General features: G+C 46.5%; 5 non-coding genes across 5 annotated transcripts; 4 read left to right on the plus strand and 1 right to left on the minus strand.

Annotated features, from left to right (window-relative positions):
- The first annotated feature begins 2505 nt into the window (after nt 1-2505).
- Nucleotides 2506-2578, plus strand: TRNAT-UGU. Its single transcript has one exon. It is a non-coding gene; the product is annotated as a tRNA-Thr (tRNA).
- Nucleotides 2579-3340: 762 nt separating this feature from the next.
- On the plus strand, nt 3341-3412 carry TRNAP-UGG. The gene has a single exon. It is a non-coding gene; the product is annotated as a tRNA-Pro (tRNA).
- A 7276-nt stretch (nt 3413-10688) lies between these two features.
- Nucleotides 10689-10761, plus strand: TRNAV-AAC. The gene has a single exon. It is a non-coding gene; the product is annotated as a tRNA-Val (tRNA).
- A 584-nt stretch (nt 10762-11345) lies between these two features.
- TRNAL-AAG lies at nt 11346-11427 on the minus strand. The gene has a single exon. It is a non-coding gene; the product is annotated as a tRNA-Leu (tRNA).
- Nucleotides 11428-14275: 2848 nt separating this feature from the next.
- Nucleotides 14276-14347, plus strand: TRNAP-UGG. The gene has a single exon. It is a non-coding gene; the product is annotated as a tRNA-Pro (tRNA).
- The last annotated feature ends 1896 nt before the right edge of the window (nt 14348-16243 follow it).

Consider the following 16243-nt stretch of genomic DNA (forward strand, 5'->3'; position numbering starts at 1 on the left):
CAGCCAGCCCACCCCACACCCCCCTGTCTCCAGCCAGCCCCACACCCCTTGCCCTGCCTGCAGCCAGACCCTACCTCCAGTCAGACCCTGCCCTGCCTCCAGCCAGCCCCATGTCCACTGGTGCCCTGCAGTTCCCAAGGCAGTAACCCTGCACACCTGCTTCAATGAGGGGGGCAGGGAGCAGCTGGGACCCACACATGTGCACACCCTAGGGTGACCGGACAGCAAGTGTGAAAAATTGGAACGGGGGTGGGGGGTAATAGGATCCTATATAAGAAAAAGACCCAAAAATCAGGACCATCCCCATAAAATCGGGATATCTGGTCATCTTAGCACATCCCCAGGGAGTGGTGGGGACCCACACATGTGAAATGGAGCTCATTTCTAGTTCAAGACGATCTTTTTAAAAAAGAACTTCAGGTAGGGTTAGCATACATCCGTATTTTCCTGGACATGTCAGGCTTTTTGGTTCTTAAATCACCATCCGGATGTATGGTAACCCTAGTGGTACAAAAAATACATACTGTGGCACATCCATTAAATCAGAACTTTTTATAGGGAACCGGTTGCTAAGAAATGAAAGGCTTTTTTTTACATGTTTTTTTTTTTAAGTCATCCTTGCCAGGGCCTCGCCAAAAATGTTTAAATTGGGCCCCGCACTTCCTAAAGCTGGCCCTGACTCTCACACTGCATCAAAGACCACCCCCCAGACAGAACTCTTCCACAAAAGGACCAGTGTTGCTCTGGAAACTCCCAAGCAAGACCACATCCCTAAAAGGGTGAGTACTGCTGCCCCTAAAACTGTCCTTCCTAAAAGGACAAGTGCTGCCCTAAAAACTGTAAAGAAAGACTGCACTCATTCCAGAGATCATGCCTCAAGATCCGGCTGAACAGAGTACTCAGCACCGGGAGGAAAATAGGCAACAGGCTAATCCCACAGCAGTTTTCTAGCCTGAGCTTGTGGAGATTGAGCAGCCAGAGGAGCAGCAGCCTTCGGCGAGGGCTGCCACACCATGGCAAACCACTTGGATGGAGGAGTTGGCGAGGACAGCTTCCTTCAATGACTTTGACCTCCTTGTAGACAGACTCACTAAGCCCTGTTTGTAAAAATCATATCTGGGAGGAAGGGAACTCAGGAGAACACACCAACTGCTCACAGAGCTCCTGCGTGGAGACATAACAACAACAACAACCACCACAGGAGAAGGAGCTTCAGTTGCCACTATGACCCAGAAGCAGCATCCAGGATCCAGAAGCTCTGCCAGTCAAACTGCCTTAAGGCTATGAGAGAGATCCTAGATGGGCCCTCATCCTACTGTGCAATCCTGTCTGAGAGATTACCGTATTCTTGTACTTCAAGGATGTGTTTGATCATGTAGCTCAGAACGACACACAGCATCCAGGGTGCCTTCATCCTTTACCCCACCTTGACTATGCAGAGGACCTGGAACAAGCCTTTACAGCATAGGAAGTAGAGACTGACCAGACTTACAAAGACCAAAAACACAGCCCCGGGAGAAGATGGCATTTGCTACAACTTCCTGAAAAAATTAAACCCTGGCTGCCTGGTACTAACTGCCATTTTCAACAAATGCAAACAGTTGCTCTGTACTCCCAGCTCCTGGAAGAAGCTCCCAGCTCCTGGAAGAAGTCTGTGGTGCTTGTCTACAAGAAAGGGGAATGAGACCTACTGTAATGTAAATTGTATATAATACTCAACTTCTGGTTCTTCTGATGTGGTAGAACTCAGACAGAGTTCTTAGAGTACATTACAATACTCAGAGTATATTGCTTCTCATTATTGCAAAATGTAGAAATGCAAGTGCATGCCATGCTGGATGCCATTGACTAAACCATGCACATGCAGCAAACATCTAGGCGGAGGCAGTATTGTGTATGGGTTAGAAAAGGGGAGTGGGAAACAGCATCCTGGATTTTATTCCTGGGTATCACAATGACATTATCCATCACCAATTTAATACATCTAATCCATTTAATACATTCTTTAATCAAAGTCTGGTGAGTGCTTTGGGGAAAAAAGAAAAGTGCTAAGCAATTAATGTGATGACATATGATCTGCTTCATTTGTTGTATGCAAATACAGTGCAGTGAACACACAGCACCGCAAACTATTGATTTCCACTTCTGGCAAGAGGTATTTAATTTAGCTAATCTTCGGGGTGCAATACAGATTCAGTACAGCAGGTGGTAGCGTTACCACACATTTTTTCCAGGGACAGAGGCAGCTGGCCAGCAGTGTGCATGTGGCAAGTCCCTTTTTCTGTTTGTTTCTTAAAGCTGGCTACAGAGGTTGGAGGACGATCAGAAGGAGGCTTTTTATGCAAATCTAGGTGCAATGATCACTCTCCTTACATTGCCATCGACTCCTGGTGAATAAAGATACTTTTATTTGGGGACAGAACATTGATCCAGATCCTGAACAAAGCACAAGTCAAAAGATCTTCACCAATCTGGGCAAGACAGAAGAAGTTTTTTTCAGCAAGAGGCTCCATAGCTCAGGGGTTAGAGCACTGGTCTTGTAAACCAGGGGTCGCGAGTTCAAATCTCGCTGGGGCCTGATGTGTCTTTTTTTCCATCCCTCCCTTTCATTTTAAAAAATTGTTATTTATTTATTTCAACAAAAGCTTTTATCTCGCTTTCCAGGAGATCAGTCACATTCCTTGACTCTTTCAAATGTCAAGCGGTGTCTTGAGGAGACAAACTTTGAAGCAGAGCTATTCTTCAGGTCACTTTCACCAACAGAAGTTGGTCCCACACGAGATGTTACTCACCCCCCTTGTCACCCTAATATCCTTGGGGCCACACTGCAAATGGTAAATTCTTAGAAAGGTTAGAGATAGATAATGTTGGATCATCTAAGCACCTGCAATCATGGATTTTAAAATTTAGTACCTTATAGTCCCTTTTCCTTTGGAAGGTTTTTAACTGGAAGCAGTTGCTGCCTTTGTTTACATTACAAAAAGAATGAGTGGGGGGTGGGAATCGGTAGGATAAAAATCTGCTGCTCTCTACAGCTGTTACCAGAAATTTAGGAACTGGCAGATCAGATGGGTGATACGTTTTTCACTTATGTTGTTGGAAAGGAAGAATGAATGACTGGAGAGGGGAAGGGATTAAAGGGGAAAAAAGGAATTAAAGTCAATTCGCTTTCGTTGAAAAATGAGCAAAACTGGACGCTGAAGTGTTGGCAGAGGGAGACGAAAGTGAGTTGAAGCAAGAGAATGGAAGAAAAATGTAAATCCGAAAGAGCAAAATCCACATGCAACGCATTAGCTAGTGGCAGCTCTCAAGTACTTTCTCACCGACACTCTATACATACGGCTCGTTGGTCTAGGGGTATGATTCTCGCTTTGGGTGCGAGAGGTCCCGGGTTCAAATCCCGGACGAGCCCCGTTTTTTTTTTTTTTTGTTAAATATTTATTGACACTCTAAAAAACATGCACAATTTGCCTCTGGACAGTACAAAATATGTCCTGACTTAATTCTACCGCGTAGGAGATCTTTTCTCAGGGTGAGTTGTACAAACACACAGGGATAAGGCAGCGAGATCCTTAGCTTGCCTGCGTCTCTCTGGGGTTGGAAACTTGCCAGGTGGTCTGATGAGTTTTTGCTGAGCCTGGCAGCATTTAGACAAGGGAATAGCAGGAAGAAAAACAAAACAAACGGGGGAGGAGTTAACCAGGGAGAACCAAGCTGGTGGGGAAGTGGGGAAGAAGAGATCGTGGGGGAGAAGGAATCAAGAAGCTATGTCAGGAGGCTGTGGATAAAACAGCCCCTCTAGAGCAACCTTTCTCCAGGGTGACATGTACCCCGTAGCGCAGGGCGCCCTGCAACTTAGCTCCCCAAAGGGGGCTTTGAAAAGCTAGAAGTGGCCGAACAGCAGGGCATAGAACCGGGGGCCGAAGGGGCACGCAGCCTGCCAGGAGGGGGACCAGGTGGGATTTCCTGGGGGGAAACTCTCTCTGTAAGAGGGGAATGCGCGGGCGGTGGGAAGTGTTTTCAGGACTCCTGGCAAAGAGCGCGGCATGGGAAGGCGGTGTTTAAAGAGGGGCACGATCAGTAGCAGGGTTATTTTTGGGAAAGGGGTGCGGGGCTGGGCTGCCTGAACGGGCTGCTTGGTACGCTAAGGAGGGAGGAATTTGGGTCGCTTGAATGGAGACCTGCAGCGCATAATTAAGTGGATGCTTTGCTGCGGAAGAGTGTTGCTTTTTGGGGGTGGGGGTGGGGAAGCAAGACTGATTATTTCTGCTATAGCTCTAGAGAAACCCAGACAAAGCGTAGCAGACAGCTGGGGTTGGGTTGGGCGGGGCAAAGGAGGAGAGGCGACTTAAGTCGTTCCCATTTGCACGCACGCGGATGGAGAAACAACATTCACAGTCGTATTGTTACATACACAGCAATTAGCAAAGAATCCTGTGGCACCTTAGGCCTTGTCTACACTACAAGACTATTTCGAATCAACTTAGTTCGAATTTGTGGATTCGACCTTATGAAGTCGAATTTGTGTATCCATACTAAATACACTAATTCGAATTTCTGAGTCCACATTCATGAGGCCAGCGTCGACTTTGGAAGCGGTGCACTGTGGGAAGCTATCCCACAGTTCCCGCAGTCCCCGCTGCCCATTGGAATGCTGGGTAGAGCCCCCAATGCCTGCTGGGGGGAGAAATGTGTCGAGGGTGGTTTTGGGTAAGTGTCGTCATTGAACCGTCAATCACAACCTCCCTCCCTCCCTCCGTGAAAGCGCCTGCGGGCAATCTGTTCGTGCACTTTTCTGGTCAGTGACAGCGCGGACGCCACAGCACTGCAAGCACGGAGCCCGCTGCGATCATCGCCGTTTTCTCCTCCTCGCACTTTATCGTCCACCTCTTCCACAGTCAGCTGCTGAGAAATTGGGCTACTTTTCAATGGTGCTGCAAGCACTGGGGGACCATAGGGGACGTTTTACAAACATCAACGTCGGGTGGCCGGGCAAGGTTCATGATGCGTGTGTTTTCAGGAACTGTGGGCTGCTCAGACGCCTGCAGGAAGGTAGTTTCTTCCCGGACCACGAAATAACTGTTGTGGATGTGCAGATGCCTATAGTCATCCTCGGGGACCCAGCCTGCCCGCTAATGCACTTGCTCATGAAGCCCTATACAGGCGCCTGGGACAGCGACAAGGAACTCTTCAAATACCAGCGAGCAGCGTGACCTGTGACTGTTCAGTTTCTTTACAGAGAAGCTGAACCTGCCCCTGTTTCTTTACCCACTGACTGTTGACTCTCCTCTTCGGTTACATACCCCGTTCACCCCGTTACCCCCACTTCCAGCACATGTGTAAAAATAAAATACATGTCCCATTATTACTTAACAAAGGTTTCTTTATTCATGACTTTTCGTGAAAGGGTTGAAACTGGGACGCAGACTGTGCTGGGTAGGGTGTGCGGTGATGTAAAGACCGCCTCTAAACTCAAGGAATGACAGGCTCCTGCTCCTAGAGCAGTCCGCAGTGCCGGAATGCTTCTTTCAACGGAGCCTGCCATCCCTCTTTATGGAATTCTGTGTGCGGGCGGATATGTGACCTTGTGGTGGAGGAGGATGGATACAGATTCCTCAGCTGCGTGACTCAGCGGTCCAGGACAAGGACCGCTGTATAAGATCTGTAACCGCCCTCCCCCGCTGCAAAGTCACATCTCCCCCGCCCACACAGATCCTGGAAACCACCTCCCATACCGACCAGGGTGCCTACTGACTGCACCGTGTGTGTGACCCGCTGCTGATCCTGCCCCCGTGTCTGTACCCTGGGAAAGGTGACTGTCCTATGCAATTAACCACCCCCTTCCCCACGCCCCCCATTCAAACACAGTCTTCTTTGAAAAACCATAACGGAAACAGTAATTAACAGCAAAGCATTTTTATTAATTAAGTAGACAGTTAGGGGATGGGACTGGGATTGGGACTACTGTGAGTCTGGAAGTGAAGGACTTCGGCAAATGTAGGGTATGAGAGCTTTTGGGTACTTGAGCACTGTGCTGTGGTGCAGTGACAGTATTCACGTCCCCGGCCGCCCCTCCTCCTGATTATTTTCGGTGAGGGGGGTATGGGACTTTGTGGCACGGGAAATGCGGTTGCAGATACACTGCAGGGTGTCTCTGTCCTCCTGCGGTCCTGCAGAACATCCACAAGGCGCCTGAGCGTGTCCGTTTGCTCCCTCACTAGTCCAAGCAGCGTTTCAGTCGCCTGCTTGTCTTCCTCACGCCACCTCTCCTCCCGTTCGCTGTGTGAGCGCTGGCACAGAGAGACGGTCTCCCTCCACTGGCTCTGCTGGTCCGCCTCTGCTAGGTAGCAGCCCATACGTTTCCTCGAACATCTTGTCCCTTGTCTTTTTCTTTCGCCGCCTAATCTTTGCCAGCCTCTGCGAGGGGGATGCTGTGGCAGGTCTGGAGACAGTGGAAGCTGTGAGATGGGAAACAGGGAGTGAATTCCTTGCAAAGATACATTTTTGCGAACAATTAACTGAGTGTAGGCTGTCTCTGTGAAGTCTGGGTTGAGACCCCTGTGCCTGCTGGGGCACAAATAATTTTCGCGGTGGATTCTGGGTAAATGTCGCCAGTCATTCCTTCCTCCGGGAAAGCAACGGCAGACAATCATTTCAAGCCCGTTTTCCCAGAATTGCCCTGGCATACGCCATAGCGTGGCAACCATGGACACTGTTTTGCCTTTTGTGTATGTCACCGTATGTGTACTAGATGCCGCTGACAGAGGCGGTCCAGCAGCGCTACACAGCAGCATGCTTTTGCTTTTGCATGACAGCAGAGATGGTTGCCAGCCATATTGTACCATCTACCATACCATAAATTGGTAATAAGATGGTAATAAGATGGGCATGGTTACCTGTCCTTTTGCACTGCACCATTTGGTGCTGTCATAAGTGCCCCTGGCCAAGCAGCCAGGGGCGCAAAAGCAAAAATTGGGAATGACTCCCTGAGTCAATCCCTCCTTTTTGGTATGTAAAAATAGAATCAGTCCTGCCTAGATTATGGGCAAGTGTACTAGAGAACCACTGTATCATAGAACCAGAGAGCACAGCTGCTCTGTGTCCGATCCTGCATAAATTTGGAGCTGTATGCTATTCACAGGGGGTGCTCCTGCAACAACACCACCTGTTCATTCCGGCCTTCCCACAGCCTTCCTGGGCTACCATACCATTGTCCCACCACTTGTGTGATGAAGTAATAAAGAATGCAGGAATAAGACACAGTGACTTGTTTGTGAGAAATGAGTGGAAGGAAGCCTCCAGCTGCAATGATAGTCCAGGCGGGACATTAATTACTGTGGATGAAGGAGCCCATCATCCCTCTGCTAGTCCAGGGGCAATTCAATCTTTTCTTTACACAGGAAGGGTGGGGGCTGATGGAGCTCAGCCCCCTGTTGCAATGATGAGGACGGTTACCAGACATACTGCACCATCTACCATGAAAAATTAGGGCCAGGCGTCCTTGATCGACGTCACAGATGCTATTACGCATGGTTACCAGTCCTTTTGCACTGCCCCATGTGCCAATAGGCTGATGATGAGGACGGATACCAGTCGTTTTGTACCATCAGCCATCCATAGCGTGGGGGGAGCAAGGATGTTGGTGTTGAGTGCTGCACCATCGCGTCTATCTGCAGCATTCAGTAAAGATAGGGTGACATGTAAAAGAGTCAACAGAGGATTGTTTTCACTTCTGGTGGTGGGTGGGGTGTGTGCGCAAATTGCCGAACTATGCCCTGACCCACCGCAGACACTGTGTTTAACCCTAGAAGCATTTGGAGCTCATCCAAGAATGCAAATACTTTTCGGAGACAGCAGGAACTGTGGGATACCTTGCGTCCTCATTCCCCCCTCCCTCCATGAGCGTCCATTATATTCTTTGGCTTTCTGTTACGCTCGTCACGCAGCTGCGTGCTGAGTCTGTGCTATGCCGTCTGTCCGTAGATTTTTTAAAAATACTTTGGACCAGGCATAAAATTACAGTAATTACCCTAATTAGATGCAGGAGTCTCCGAGCGAGATCACCCTGAGGACGGTCACTGAAGGAGATAGAGAGCGCATGCTGCGTGAAAGCTAGCACAAACCAGGGACCGATGCAGCCGTGCTTGGGGAGGCAGTGCTCCCTGAGTACCTCATGAAAGCCTTGCGCGGAAAAGTGTGCTACCACGGAGCACCCAATAAGGCAGCTCTCCCCAGGAACCTCCTGCTGATGCTTTTCGATTAACGCAAGGAGAGCTTCGTGGAGATCTCCAAGGATGATTTCTGTTCTATCCCCATATATAGAGAGCCCTCCTTTTCACACACTTAAGATTCCTGTTATATTAAGAATAAAAGTTAACATGGTTAAAGCACTTACCGACTGCTCCTTCCCCTGATTCAGGATCCGGGTTCATGGCCGGGGAGGGTTGTTGGGGGATCTCCGTGACGGTGATGAATAGATCCTGGCTGTCGGGGAAACCAGCGTTGTAAGCGCTGTCGCCTGCCTCGTCCTCCACAAACCCTTCCTCATCTTCCCCGTCCGCGAACATCGCCGAGGAACTGTCCGTCGACACTGTCCCATCATCAGAGTCCATGCTCACTGGTGGGGCAGTGGTGGCAGGCTCCGTAGCGTCCGTTTGCCAGTTTGATTTTTTGGTAGCCTTGTCTGGGGTCCTTTATTTTCACGCGGCACTGCGTTGCATCCCGGCTGTATCCTCTGTCTGTATCATGGCTTTGGAGACCTTCTCGTAGGTCTTTGCATTCCGTGTTTTGGAGCGCAGCTCCGAAAGCACAGACTCCTCGCCCCACACACCGATCAGATCAAAGAGTTTCCAGTCAGTCTATGCTGGGTCCCTCTTTCTATTCACAGATAACATGAACTCCTCTGCTGGAGAGCTCTGCATCGTTGCAGGTGCTGCGGAGCTCGCCCCGATGTCCAGCCAGGACGTCAGATTCAAAGTGCCCAGACAGGAAAAGGAATTCAAATTTTCCCGGGTCATTTCCTGTGTGGCTGGTCAGAGAATCCAAGCTCCGACTGCTGTCCAGAGCGTCAACAGAGTGGTGCACTGTGGGATAGCTCCCGGAGCTACTAAGATCGATTTGCATCCACACCTAGCCTAATTCGAGCTAGCCATGTCGAATTTAGCGTTACTCCACCTGTCGGGGTGGAGTACCGAATTCGAACTAAAGAGCCCTCTAGTTCGAATTAAATGGCTTCCTGGTGTGGACGGTTGAGCGGTTAGTTCGAATTAACGCTGCTAAATTCGAATTAAAGTCCTAGTGTAGACCAGGCCTTATAGACTAACAGACGTTTTGCAGCATGAGCTTTCGTGGGTGAATACCCACTTCTTCGGATGCAAGCAGTGGAAATTTCCAGGGGCAGGTGTATATATAAGCAAGCAAGAAGCAATATATACACCTGCCCCTGGAAATTTCCACTGCTTGCATCCGAAGAAGTGGGTATTCACCCACGAAAGCTCATGCTGCAAAACGTCTGTTAGTCTATAAGGTGCCACAGGATTCTTTGCTACTTCAACAGAACCAGACTAACACGGCTACCCCTCTGATACTATACACAGCAATACAACTGCACCCGCACATACACACAAGAACGCATCAACACACCCACCCACCAGCATTGTTGCATACATAAACTTTGGCAAATCACTCTCTTGTGCAAACAGCTCCTAGAGGTGCAGGCACACAAATCACACTATGTGGTTTATAGTAAAAAAAACAAACAAAAAAACCCCCCTCACACTAACAGTCACACGCTAATCATATACGGGCTGTGCAGGCAATGCCATTCACTGCAAAACTGCAGGATAAATGCACCACAGTGTTTTCACCCTATAAATTCTGCCTACAAATTGCCAGGATGTAGCTCCGTGCAATGGAATTATGTAGCACCCAAAGAAACAACACTCACAGTAAAACACATTTAAGCGCAAGTACACATAAACCACACAATACTAAACACACACACTAATCACGTTATTTTGCGTGCACACAGGAAGGTATTCGACACACAAACTATTAGTCTGACTAGCACAATGAGATCCTCATCTTGGTCAGTCCCCAGACATTATCTTAGTAGAGGATAATAGTAATAATAAAACTGTCATATTCATCAACATACATGCAAATAGAAAAATCGCACGTGGAAGTGTGCACACACATCTATCAGAGACATAGACGTCACAATCATTCATAAGTGCACAGGACGGTACAAACCACAGATTAAGAAACAGAACCAAGCCCAGATACTTTTTTCAAAAAGCAAAATCATACATAGGCACATAAAGACCATAAACATACACATGTATGCATACGTTTAAAATGATTACACGTACACAGACAGAAGCATTGTCATACATAAGCATTCACAAAGCTTCATGTATGTATGTGCACATTCACAAACAAATCACATAATCATGAGCTCACATACACATTTACAAATATCACAGCAGTTAGTTAGGGAACGTTTGTGGACACACAGTTTTACCATACACAAACACACATACAGACCAAAGTAACAGTCACAACCATCTGCCAACACAAAACCATTAATTAACAAAAACCAGTACAGTTACATGAAGACATCTACAAAGCAGCACTACTGATAGCTTAGAAATATCTAGGAGATAAAGGAGTGCGACTTTTTCCAGTGGGTTTCTGTAGTGTAGTGGTTATCACGTTCGCCTAACACGCGAAAGGTCCCTGGTTCGAAACCAGGCAGAAACAAGCTTGATAATTTTGATGTGGTAAATACTGTCATAGGGTAGTGTTTCCAAAGCAGGTTAAGCTTATAAGAACCCGTTTCGCAGAAGATTAAGGCTACACACTTGTGTCACACCCGTTGATTCTAGTTTCTCTAATAATCGGTCTGACACACCGAGCACATTGCATACAGGCCATTTGTACTTAGCTATTTTAGGGGTGGAAAAGAAGAACTCAGTCTTCTCTCCTACATTTATCTTGCAGTGAATTGCTTTGCCTATAATGACAAAGGGAGGGAGCATTGGCTGTCATGAAGAAGTGACAGACAGAGCAGCTTTGCAGGGATCCAGACAGAGCCCCCTGCTAATGCCCTGAATAGTTGTCATGCACAGAGGGATATTCCACTTCGGATGTTTTTAGAGCTGTGAAAACCGTCTACAAACAGCACCTTCCTAAAAACTGACCCTCTCTTCAGGCAAGTGCAGGTTCTCTGGGAGGGGGCTATCAGGCAAGTGCAAAAGCATAGCTCTTAATTAGCACCACGACATTTAAAGTCTTCACTTAGCTATGTAAAAAATGGATCCTGAAGGAAAGACGTAAAAATGTTCTGGCAGCGGTGGGATTCGAACCCACGCCTCCGAAGAGACTGGAGCCTTAATCCAGCGCCTTAGACCGCTCGGCCACGCTACCCCGCTGAAAACATGCCCCTTTGTATGTATCTTTCCTTGGTATAGAGCTCTCTGCACTGCTGAAAAGAATAGTTTGTGTCAAAAGCAATCTGACAGCGTGCTGCATGCATCTCACTTTTAATACACAATAAAAAAAGTATAGTTCTAATTACAGAAGCCATTTATTGCTCTTATTTTAATGTCAAAACTCTGCTGACTATATCCCTGCTCGTGTGTAAGGTACATTGGCACACAAATTGGCACACAATGAAAACCAAACAACTGAAGTAATAAAATATTTCCTTGCTAACCCATAGTTACATTCTTTCAGATGTGGGAGCTTACTCTTGAACTAGAAGGGCAGTGATCTGTCTTTTGACATAATTATTACTGACTGTATTTAAAAGAAGGAGTAGGAGAGGAAGAGAGAGAGCAGATAATAATAAATAATTACTATTATTTTATTAATTATTAAATATTATTATTATTAATTACCGGTTTTCCTACAGAACAGAATGATATCTACTCTCATCCTGTGTCTCTCTCTTTCCCCCCTCCAGTAGAAACTGTCTGAGATATCAATGGCAAACTATTTTAACACCTGAATGATTTTGCTAAGTGGTAACTAAACGAAAAAGTGGGGGAAATTCCACTCCTTTTCATCATTATCTGCAGCCAATCCATTCACACTCTGCATTTCACATGCCCCCTACGCTACCCACTGTCCTCCACTCACCCACATTCTGAATATTCTGCCCCCCCATACACACACTTTCTTCTCTAGCCCCCTCCGCGTCTTCTTATTTCACCCTCCATTCCTCTGCCTACAGCTAAGCACATGGGCTCAAGTAACGGTCTGTTTGCAAGTTTCCCTGATAGTTATCATGTTATGCTATCTTTAGCTGAGAGATTCTTTCTACGGTTCACGTTATTGGATTAGGCACAGCTCCTTAGTGTCACTGAAAGGTTTGATTTGACCTGTTTTGTTGTTGTTGCCGCTGTTTTTGTTGTTGTTGTTGTTGTTGTTTTAAGTGTCAAGCATCCTAGTATATCATATGTTATTCTCTGTTAGAAATCCTCTGATTGTTAGTGATGGAGAAACCAACGGCCAAAAGTTTGAGTAATGTCTGCTTGAGGCATGAATTGGGTCCTAGGTGCCCTGAAAGCTCCCAGCAGGGTGACTTATCTATCAGTAAAAGGAGAATTATGTCCTTGCAATTTCAAATTTAACTCCACATAAAGAATTTTCTTTGTTTGTTTTGTTGGGGTGAAGGAGGAGTGGATCAAATAGACAGAGTGAACAAATTTGTAGCTATAATAGGGCATTATATACATACAAAGACTATGAGGCTGATGCATTTTTATTCAACATAAAGCACATCAACTCCAAGAACATAGTTTATTCCTGTCCAAAAGAAAAAATAGTTGTGATGTTTTTGAGTGGATTTATATTATAAACTACAGTTAGCACCAGCTGTGATAAAATGAGGTAATGTACTCTAGGTAGACAATATTGTAACTAGTAGACTTGTGGAAGATGCAAATTTACTGTCATTTGACTTCAAAAAATGGCAGGCTAGAAGAGTGTACTGGTAGCTCTTGTTCACTTTTGTAGGAAAACTGATAAGCCATTGTGGCAATAACAGGTCAACAAAACTTTGTTTCAAAGCTTCTGTTCTCTGTTATGCAAAGAACAAATTGCTCATATAAGTGTGACAGTGACTGACTTTGCACTGATTTTTTTTTATAATCGTTATAATGAATTAAATCGGAGCTAAATTTGAAAATGCATGCATGGACACCATTCTCCTTTTGCTGATTAGAATTTTATACTGGTGTAAGAGCACTGCTTTATTCTAATGTGGTCTCATAATATATTAAAGGCTCTGTAAGAACAAAGAAAGAAAGAAAGATAGATTTGGGAATTGCAAATATACGATTATAAGATTCTTTCATGACTGTTGGACTTTTAAAGCACTAAAAAGACAGGGAAATTGTGCATTGAAATTAAAAGTACAAAAAAGTCTGTAAGTCTTAAGGAACTCAAGGTAGCTTAGTTCTTCAATGACACAAATCGCCTATTTTCCTTTGTTTCCTCTGTTCCTGACATCTTTGTAAGATAAAGTTTTAAAAAATATGATTGCAGGAGCCCGTCTCTATCTTTGGTAGGTTTTAATTAGCGAGACAAATATGGCTTTGTATTGAAAACTGATTTGCCATCTTACGCTATCACCTTATCCATGTATCGATGGACAGATTTTATCTAAGGATGAATCCGTTGGGAGGTGGTATGTTGGAAGGGAAAGGGATCCCATGATGAAAGTGTCTTATTTACTAATCCTCAGAATGAAGATTCTGGAGCACCACTTAGGCTTCCTCACAGACACTGTGCATGCTGTCGGGGAGAGCTGAAATTGAAAGGACAAGTCTAAAAGAAGAACTACAGAAGAGGTTCAGAAAGTGAAGATGCTTTCTAGTCCTGAAGGACTTGGGCACTTTTGGGTGTTGGAGGAGAAGCTAGAGGAGAGAAGGCAGGTTCTAGGAAAAGGAAATCTGGCCAGAGAATGGAGCCACTTAGTCAAAAAGAAATAAATGGCAGTAGAAAGGTGAACATGGAAAACAGACAACTGAAGTCACAGAAAGTCATAAGAGAGAGACAGGGTGGGTGAGGTAATACCTTTTATTGGCCCAACTTCTGTTGGTGAACAGACAAGCTCTTGAGCTTCACAGAGCTGTTCTTCAAGTCCTTTAGCAACAGAAGTTGGGTCAATAAAAGCGACTACTCCAATCATCTTATCACTCCTACAAGTGAACAAAACTAAAACAGCAGTGAGAGACAAGAACCATTCAGCTAAAAGCTCTAAACAGGTGGCTCGTTGGTCTAGGGGTATGATTCTCGCTTTGGGTGCGAGAGGTCCCGGGTTCAAATCCCGGACGAGCCCTCTTTTCTTCAAAGAAAATCCTGGTCTTGTCTTTAGAACATTTTCTTTTTTGTTATTTTCTAACTGATCAGCTCAGTTTCCACAATCCCTATTACCATAAAACCTAGTGGGCTGATAGTGACAATACAGGAGCAGTGTGTCTGTTCAGTGCAAGTTACATGAGCCTTGATTTGGGGTTTTAAAAAGCTAAATCTTCCCAGGCTACACACAGCTAAAAGTGATTGGGGTTTCAAGCCCGGTTGAAGAAAGGAGCAGCTGTTTATTCTCCTGGTTGAGTCTCCTGGTTGAGTTTCCTGGTGCCTTGCAAGATCCTGTTTCTCTCAGTTGCTGGCCCTTTGCCACTGCTTGCTAGTCATCTGCTACTCCCACTGCCAAAAAAGGGGAGTAGCAGGGGATTGTGAAACAGACCAGGGCAACATGATTATCTGTTCTGTTCATTCCCTGGCATTGGTCACTGCCGGCAGACAGGATACTGGGCTAGATGGGCTTTTGATCTGACCCAGTCTGGCTGTTCTTATCAAAGCCAGCTGTCTGCTGGTGTGACCTGGTGATTCCTTTTTGTTTCAGAACCTGTGGGATGGGGGGAGGTGTCTCCCCCCCACCATAAAATGCACAGGTGAGGGAGAGAGGGTTAGAACAGAGAAGAGGAGCTGTGAGAGAGGTGCCTCAGCCAAAACCCATTGTAGTGGATGGGGAGACTTTGGAACAGAACCTTACAAAACTTAAGAGGCAGCACACCTGTTCTGTTCATTCCCCATGGAGCACCTAGCATTGGCCACTGTCAGGCAACAGTGTCAGGATACTGGGCTAGATGGGCCATTGGTCTGACCCAGTCTAGCTGTTCTTGTTTTTATGTTGAATATTATGGAGGAATTATGCAAGCAGGCTGTAGGAAAAGGCCGGTGGGGAGATGAAGCGGAGAGTTCTGGGGTTCTGGAGGAAGTGGGTGGACAGAGGGATGCTGCATCATCAGTAGGGCCCTACCAAATTCATAGCCATGAAAAACATGTCACGGATCATGAAATCTGGTTTTGTGTGCTTTTACCCTATACTATATAGATTTCATGGGTGAGACCAGTCTTTCTCAAGTTGTGGGTCCTGACCCAAAAGGGAGTAGAAAGGGGGGTTACAAGGTCATTATAAGGGTGTTGTGGTATTGCCAACGTTACCTCTGCACTGCTCCCACAGCTGGGCAGCCAGAGAGTGTGGGCTTCTGACCAAGGGCCCAGCTCTGAAAGCAGCAGCACGAAGTAAGGGTGACAATCCCATACCATGCCATTCTTACTTCTGCATTGCTGCTGGCGGTGGCTCTGCCTTCAGAGCTGGGCTCTTGGCCAGCGGCTGCACTCTCCAGCCACCTAGCTGTGACGGCAGCACCAGCAGCAGCACTGAAGTATGGGTAGCTAAATCTCCAGAGTACCACCACTTCATCTCACACGGTTTCATGTGTCTCCCTGGAAATACACCTGAAGTCATGCACTCTCAGATTCATGCTCACACAAAATTACACCTGGAGAAAGAATACAATAAAAAAATCAAAAAAGAGAGGGCCCACTCCATTTCACATTCTAAGGGCTGGTCCACACTAAGAAGCGGGGTCGAACTAGGGTACGCAAATTCAGCTACGTGAATAGCGTAGCTGAATTCGAAGTACCCTTGTTCGAACTACTCACCCATCCAGACGCCGCGGAATCGAAGTCCGCGGCTCCAAGGTCGACTCCGCCACCGCCTTTTGCAGTGGTGGAGTACCGGAGTTCGAACTATCGCTTCCGGAGTTCGAACTATCGCGTCCAAATTAGATGCGATAGTTCGAACTCCGAGAAGTCGAACTCACCGCGTCGACCCGGCTCGTAAGTGTAGACTAGCCCTAAGAGGCTTCACACATATACCAGGTCT

Source organism: Mauremys mutica, chromosome 12, assembly GCF_020497125.1.
Source record: "Mauremys mutica isolate MM-2020 ecotype Southern chromosome 12, ASM2049712v1, whole genome shotgun sequence".
Lineage (NCBI taxonomy): Eukaryota > Metazoa > Chordata > Testudines > Geoemydidae > Mauremys > Mauremys mutica.